Raw genomic sequence first — 8329 nt, forward strand, 5'->3', positions numbered from 1 at the left:
AGACTACACCCCTAAATGTCCAAATTGAGCACTGCTTGTCATTTTCCCTCCAAAATGTCATGTGATTTGTTAGTGTTACTAGGTCTCAGGTGTGCATAGGGAGCAGGTGTGTTCAATTTAGTAGTACAGCTCTCACACTCTCTCATACTGGTCACTGAAAGTTCCAACATGGCACCTCATGGCAAAGAACTCTCTGAGGATCTTAAAAGACGAATTGTTGCGCTACATGAAGATGGCCAAGGCTACAAGAAGATTGCCAACACCCTGAAACTGAGCTGCAGCACAGTGGCCAAGATCATCCAGCGTTTTAAAAGAGCAGAGTCCACTCAGAACAGACCTCGCGTTGGTCGTCCAAAGAAGCTGAGTGCACGTGCTCAGCGTCACATCCAACTGCTGTCTTTGAAAGATAGGCGCAGGAGTGCTGTCAGCATTGCTGCAGAGATTGAAAAGGTGGGGGGTCAGCCTGTCAGTGCTCAGACCATACGCCGCACACTACATCAAATTGGTCTGCATGGCTGTCACCCCAGAAGGAAGCCTCTTCTGAAGTCTCTACACAAGAAAGCCCGCAAACAGTTTGCTGAAGACATGTCAACAAAGGACATGGATTACTGGAACCATGTCCTATGGTCTGATGAGACCAAGATTAATTTGTTTGGTTCAGATGGTCTCAAGCATGTGTGGCGGCAATCAGGTGAGGAGTACAAAGATAAGTGTGTCATGCCTACAGTCAAGCATGGTGGTGGGAATGCCATGGTCTGGGGCTGCATGAGTGCAGCAGGTGTTGGGGAGTTACATTTCATTGAGGGACACATGAACTCCAATATGTACTGTGAAATACTGAAGCAGAGCATGATCCCCTCCCTCCGGAAACTGGGTCGCAGGGCAGTGTTCCAGCATGATAATGACCCCAAACACACCTCTAAGACAACCACTGCTTTATTGAAGAGGCTGAGGGTAAAGGTGATGGACTGGCCAAGCATGTCTCCAGACCTAAACCCAATAGAACATCTTTGGGGCATCCTCAAGCGGAAGGTGGAGGAGCGCAAAGTCTCGAATATCCGCCAGCTCCGTGATGTCGTCATGGAGGAGTGGAAAAGCATTCCAGTGGCAACCTGTGAAGCTCTGGTAAACTCCATGCCCAGGAGAGTTAAAGCAGTTCTGGGAAATAATGGTGGCCACACAAAATATTGACACTTCAGGAACTTTCACTAAGGGGTGTACTCACTTTTGTTGCCGGTGGTTTAGACATTAATGGCTGTATATTGAGTTATTTTGAGGGAAGAATAAATTTACACTGTTATATAAGCTGCACACAGACTACTTTTCATTGTGTCAAAGTGTCATTTTGTCAGTGTTGTCCCATGAAAAGATATACTTAAATATCTGCAGAAATGTGAGGGGTGTACTCACTTTTGTGATACACTGTATATTCAATTACTATTAAGGTAGTCTACGTTTCCTTAAAAGAAATCTGTGATCTGTGATTTAGAGGGCCAGATTTATGACATTCACTGGGGACAGCATAGGCGTATGTCCCTGTAGGCCGAACATTTCTTTTTCTATTCTGAGTCATGTACAGTATGTGGAGTGTGATACCCTCTACTAATGTGTTCATCTTACTGTTCTTTCACTTCTCTGTTTTGGGGTGTGGTATTAGATGAGCTCTGATGTTTCTCCTATAACTTGTTTTTCTACTACTTTTTTTTTTACTTCTATTAAGTATGGTTCTATGCCTGGCACTATAGTACAAAATTGTAAAGACTCCTCTGTGACCCCATCTTAAATTCTGCTCTAAATCGGACAGCCACATTTACTCTATCATTAGGAAAACCCAATTAAGACAACTTAACATTTGCAAGTCTGTATTAACTTCTACACTTCAACTACACTATTTCTGTCAAAGTTGAAAGAGTTTGTAAAAATGCAATAAAAACAAGAATCTGTGACTTATCTGTGGCAATTTACATGAATTTTTATTTAACTAACAAAAGTACACAGAAGAGTTCCAGTGTGTTACACAGATCTGGTTTCCAGGCAGGTCAGTGTCTTCAAAGCCACGCTGTTACAGAATGAGGCCTGGCCACGAGCTTTCCAAGAAAAAAAAGTTGCCTTCACTGCAGCATATGTCTCTCTAAAATCATAGTCTGACAGATGTTAACAGTTCCAGAAGCAGCAACTTCTACATGCACAAAAACAGTGATACATTGGGGCAAGATTTGGGTTTTGGCTGCTGCATTTAACAATAAAACACAATATAAATACATCAACATACAGTCAAGCATCCAAACAGTTTGTAGTACAAGTCAGCAATCAAGCAGTAACAAAGAACTGATTTTTGTTGCTTACCTCAGAATTGCTGCTTATTTATTGAATCTATGAAGCTATCGTGGTAGAATCTTATTTCAATTAGATATCTACAGCCATCACTGCTTAAAGCAATAAAATATGGAGAAACAGTAAAGGATATAAAGCAGTGCGGCACTGTTGGATGTTTCCAGCCCTTCGTGGAATAGGTGGATGTGCTTCAGTAAACAGATTCTCGCTGCAGCAGCCAGAGCATCCAAGGCTAGTCGCATACAGGGGCTATTCCAGAGTAAATACCTTATTCAGGAGACAAAACATTCTATCTTGAGAGACAAATAGCAAAAAAATCACATTTCTTAATATCTATAATTAATTACTAAAAGAGGGTCTCTGTGAGCGTGAAGCTGTCCAAACAGGTCATAGGCAACAGCTGATCCTAGAATAATTCTAGGATTCTACTTGACCAGAATGCATTCCAAAATCAATGTTTGTTGACAAGTAGACTTACCTGAACACCTTAGGATGCTCCAGACATAGCAACAGGTCCAGGATCAGCAACATCTCCAGAAATAATTGGGTATTATTTGACTGGCTGATTTTCACCATAAAAAAACATTACACACTTGAACAATATGACATGTATCTATGAAAGTTAAATTAAGGTTCTCATCAGCGCAGGACAGTTAGACGTCGTCTGTCTCCAGCCATTCATTAAAATGGTGAAGGCTCCTCCATAAACACCTCTTCACTGCAGCAGCCAGGGTATTAGGGTCTGCGTACAATGATTCCTCCAGAGTAAATATGTTATCCAGGAGGAGAAACATTTCAACCTAAGAGACAAAAAGTGACAGGAACTGTTTATAAAAAAGACGAAATTCACATAACCTCCATCCATATAAGATTACTAGTAGACAGTTTCAGTAAAGATTTTGTAGTGTAAAGGATACATACCTGGAGTTTTAATAAGTAACGCTCTGTTATGTCCCGTGCCTGCAAGCTAGGGGTAGTGCACTCTGAAATCAAGGCCAACAAACGATAAAGAAATCTCCTTCGTCTCTGGTATCGTAACATCTACAAATATAAGAAACCAGTGTATTTGTATTTGACTATATCTGTAGTACAACAGAGATTGATTATATTGTAGACTCTATAGAGCACAGACTGTCTCTTACTAAATGGATCTGAAGCACCCTTGCTCTCCCCAAATATCCCAGCAACAGCAGCTCAAAACAAATATCAATGAAGTTGAACTGCTGGATCTGTGAGTATAAGGAAACATTAGTGTGTAATTATAAGACACTCTTAGTTTGGTAGAGTTTCGTATGTGCCGTTTTTTAATCGGTAGTATGGACCTGACTGGGTGAGGTTGTACTAGTCAAACTTACCCCAATCTGTGCCAGCTCCACTTCAATCCATATACGACTGGCCGGATTCTCAATCATATTTATCAGACGGTCTTATGCATCATCCAAAGCAGACACATTCTAAGAGAGAAATATTATTATTATCCAAATATTATCAAATCAAATATCACTTGTATTATTTGATACATGTTTTTGAATCATGTTTGTGTTACCCCGTCTTGTGAGGATGCCAAATCAAGACAAAATACGTTTCCAGCAACACAGGTGTAGTCATAGTTTACAGGGTCACTGAAAATAATCTAAAGGAAATGAAACAGAGAACGTAGCAGTGAATGAACATACCTACATAAGAAAAAATACTTAAACACTAGAACAATCTGCTTACGTCAAAAGCTTGACGCAGCGCCTCCAGTTTGAAGGTGAAGTTGTCAATCCCCCTCATTCTGCAGTAGTAACTATGTAAACAGTAAATTATCAAATAACAAGTAACTTATCATGTTCATTATTGTTTTAAAGGTAAAAACTGCTGCTACTAAAAAGTACTTACAATAAAGCAGGTACATGCCTCCCCTCTATACATTCTCTCTTTTCATCTGGCTGTAACATCAAATATTCAGTGCTTATTACAGTCCCACAAATCCTGAATTACACTCAATAACTGTGTGTTAAATTCTACCTCAGGGTTGGTCTGAGGTCTACAAGATTCTTCTGCCTGGTGGAAAGCACTGGAATCTGGACTGTATGGCACAACCTCTGAACCGCAGGGCACAGTTACCACACAGTGGCTATCACTAATAAGAACACCTCTACAAGACCAAAATGTGTCTCCGACCTTCAGGAAACATTTCATATTATATTGCATTTAAAAAAATCTGATTTGTTCAACCAAATTTAATAGTATGAAGTCAAACATGCTTACCTGAACACCCCATGATGCTGAAGTTGAGTAGTGCTTAGTAAACAGGTAAGAGGCTACTCGAGCCCGTCGGCCATCAACGTGCTAAAAAGACATTTGAGCATTTTCAGTGAACTTACACCAGTGTTCCCTTTGTCAAACACCAAAATAAAGCCATGTTTAAGTAAGCCTTTCAGAGCTATAGTGTTAGATATCTTACCACAGCAAGTGTGACTCTGCGCGCTGAAGTATAGCGTTGAAGGCCCTGTAAGAGATACGTGAACATAACTGTAACATAAGCACAAAAAGAAGAGCTTTTACCTCGGCTGTGTGCTTATGGAAGTCGTGGGTGAGAACCCACCACGACTGTGACACTGCACCACATATCATCAGTGTGTAGTGCTGTTTTACACGAACCACCTGTGGAAAACAAGTACACCAATGATAAAGACTCTGCACAGTGCAACATATAAATAACTAGATATTGTGCACAAAGACAGAGATACTGTACATGCAGATACCTTTGTGTGTCTGTCTTGCCAGCAGCAAAAGGACAGGCGCAGTGTCAAGTGTGAAGGTAGGATTTCTTTAGGTTGTTGCTGATCTGTTTCATTTTCTAAGAATAGACCCTGAGGTATCACAACAATAAAAAACACAATTAAATTTAACAGTAAGTCAAATTTCCTAAAAACTTAAGTTAAACTAAAGGACAAGTGTTTCGTCCTATTTACCTGGTATGCATTCGTTGTCTGTTCATCCTGATGAACTTTAACATTGTGGACTTCACCCAGGTGGAGTTCGTCCACAGGTAAAGCGTCTAAGTCTAAGGGCTGTACTGAGTCTAAAACAGATACATAATTAGAAGTAATATTAGGTATAGACAAACATTTCACCATCTAGTTATCCATAAGAAGTATGGAAGAATAATTGTATGCATTTTGACAAAAAAAGAAAACATGTGGCATGTACTGATAATAAGAAAGCTTGTCTGATAGATGTTTTTATTCATATAAACAGTAAAAGGTGTTTATATGTATAAATAATTAGAGTTTGTTATTTTCCACATTTCACATGAGGAGACACTAAAGCTGATAGATCAGAACTTTCATTTTCTTTACTTACATTTGCTTGCACTATTCGTAAATTTAAAAAAAGATAAAAACAAAGCCATTGAATCACCTGTAGAGGATTCACATATGAAGAGGTGGGAATGGGACATGGGGGCTACCATCACAGATAGACAATGGCACCTAATACTAAGGGGAGTTCACTCATCCTCTATCTGTGTGAGACATGGTTTGTTGCAATGTAAGGTGATACATAAAGCACACCTCACAAATGAGAGACTAGAGCGTGTCTTCCCTGACAGGAGTGATGTGGATCATTTGCACATGTTTTGGACCTGTCCCAAGTTGGTAGATTTCTGGCTTCAAATTGGATATTGATCCTAATCCTTTAATAGCCCTTTTTAGTGTCCATCCAGGGGCATCATTATCAGTCACCTCGCAAAAAGTTCTTGCCTTTACCACGTTGTTGGCTAGACATACCATCCTGCTTAAATTGAAACATTGTCTCCCACCTACATATGATCATTGGGTTAAAGAGGTTTTGGCGTGTGGTAAGTTGGAAAAGATAAGATGTTTCCTGAAGGGATCTCTTGACTTTTTTCACAAAATATGGGATCCTATTCTTGATTATATTAAGGATAAAATAGACACACTAGACCCAGATGATTAAAAATATACTGCAGATACATAATAACTTGCTATACCGGAGAATGGCCTCTTTTACATCAGGGGGGACCTTGTCTGATAATGATTTGGGTTTTAGAGAAGCGGTTGAAGATGGGGAGGGTGGGATAAGGGGATCAGATGAACACACTCATGTTTTATGTATGTATTTTTTCCTGATTGTATTATTACCTTGTTACGAAACTCAATTAAAAGAAACTAAAAACAGAGCCATATGAGAGCTCTCAGTAAACTGTATTAGTAAACTTCTTTATTACTTTTAGCTTTATTTTAATAAGTCTAAACGTTTTTCATTTACATTTTCAGCATTTAGCAGATGCCTTTATCCAAAGTGCCATTACAGTATACAATCTGAGCAACTGAGGGTTAAGGGGCTTGCTCAATGGTCCAACAGCAGCAACCTGGCAGTGGTGGGGCTTGAACCATTGAACCAGTAACCTTCTGATTACTAGTCTTGTACTTTAACTACTAGGCTACAGCTTGCCCATATTGGGCTATTGGGCTAGCCCATATAATATGTACAGTAGGTCTATGTGTTTGTGGGTATTTCCCTGCGTGTGTGTGTGTGTGTGTGTGTGTGTGTGTGATCATATTGCTTCCTTCAGCGGACATAACGTTCACACTTCCGTTACCTTCTGGGTCAGTCTGGACTGATTCCTCCTCCGTGTTTGTACTCTGCTGGTGATCGGTACACCTGCTGTACAGATAGTATACCCATGCAGTGGCAGTGGCAGCCCCAGCCACGAACAGCAGGGGGCGCAGGTTGAGCTCTCTCAGTCCAGCAGAAAGATTAGACAAAAAATTATTCATGATTTAACTAAAAGAAATATATTGATTTAAGAGAGCGAAAAAAACACAGTGTGTGCGCTCCTGCGTTTTAACTGTTAGGATTTAACCAGCGTTATCTGGTGACCTTAATGGACTTCTGCTGATATTTTTTGTTAGATTTTCATTGCTTACCTTTGTTTATGAGACCTATGAAAAAATGCAAATAATAAAAAAATACAGTTTCTTACATTTACTTTGACTTTTATTTGATTGCAAACAGGATGAACCTGAGATATTTTATGTTTTATCTGCTCAACTTCATTTATTAATAAACATCCATTTCTGCACCCTTATGACCACCTTTCTGCACTCACTGTCCATTTTATCAGCTCCACTTACCATACAGAAGAACTTTGTAGTTCTACAATTACTGACTGTAGTCCATCAAAGTTCTTCAATGGTCAGGACTCTCTCAGGACCACTACAGAGCAGGTATTATTCGGGTGGTGTATCATTCTCAGCACTGCAGTGACATTGACATGGTGGTGGTGTGTTCGTGTGTGTTGTGCTGGTATGAGTGGATACGTTTTTTAAACACCTGAGAATAGTCCACCAACCAAAAATATCCAGCCAACAGCGCCCCATAGGCAGCGTCCTGTGACCACTGATGACGGTCTAGCAATAGATGAGCGATCGTCTCTGACTTTACATCTACAAGGTGGACCAACTAGGTAGGAGTGTCTAATAGAGTGGACAGAGAGTGGACACGGTATTAAAAAACTCCAGCAGCGCTGCTGTGTCTGATCCACTCATACCAGCACAACACACACTAACACACCACCACCATGTCAGTGTCACTGCAGTGCTGAGAATGATCCACCACCTAAATAATACCTGCTCTGTGGGGGTCCTGACCATTGAACAACAGGGTGAAAGCAGGTTAAAAAGGTATGCAGAGAAACAGATGGACTACAGTCAGTAATTGTAGAACTACAAAGTGCTTCTGTATGGTAAGTGGAGCTGATAACATGGACAGTGAGTGCGGAAACAAGGAGGTGGTTTTAATGTTATGTCTGATCGGTGTATGTTGTCTTTGATAAATAATACGAGGAACAGCATGTCTTAAACTAGTGAAGTATGCTTTATGTACAACTAGTTAAAACTAGGCTCCTCCCGTAATGGACACGGTTACCTTTCTGTCGCGGGCGCGCGCGTTTTTTTTTTCAAATGCGCGTGTCCGATGTCCA

The sequence above is a fragment of the Trichomycterus rosablanca genome, chromosome 2, assembly GCF_030014385.1.
Source record: "Trichomycterus rosablanca isolate fTriRos1 chromosome 2, fTriRos1.hap1, whole genome shotgun sequence".
Classification (NCBI taxonomy): Eukaryota; Metazoa; Chordata; class Actinopteri; order Siluriformes; family Trichomycteridae; genus Trichomycterus; species Trichomycterus rosablanca.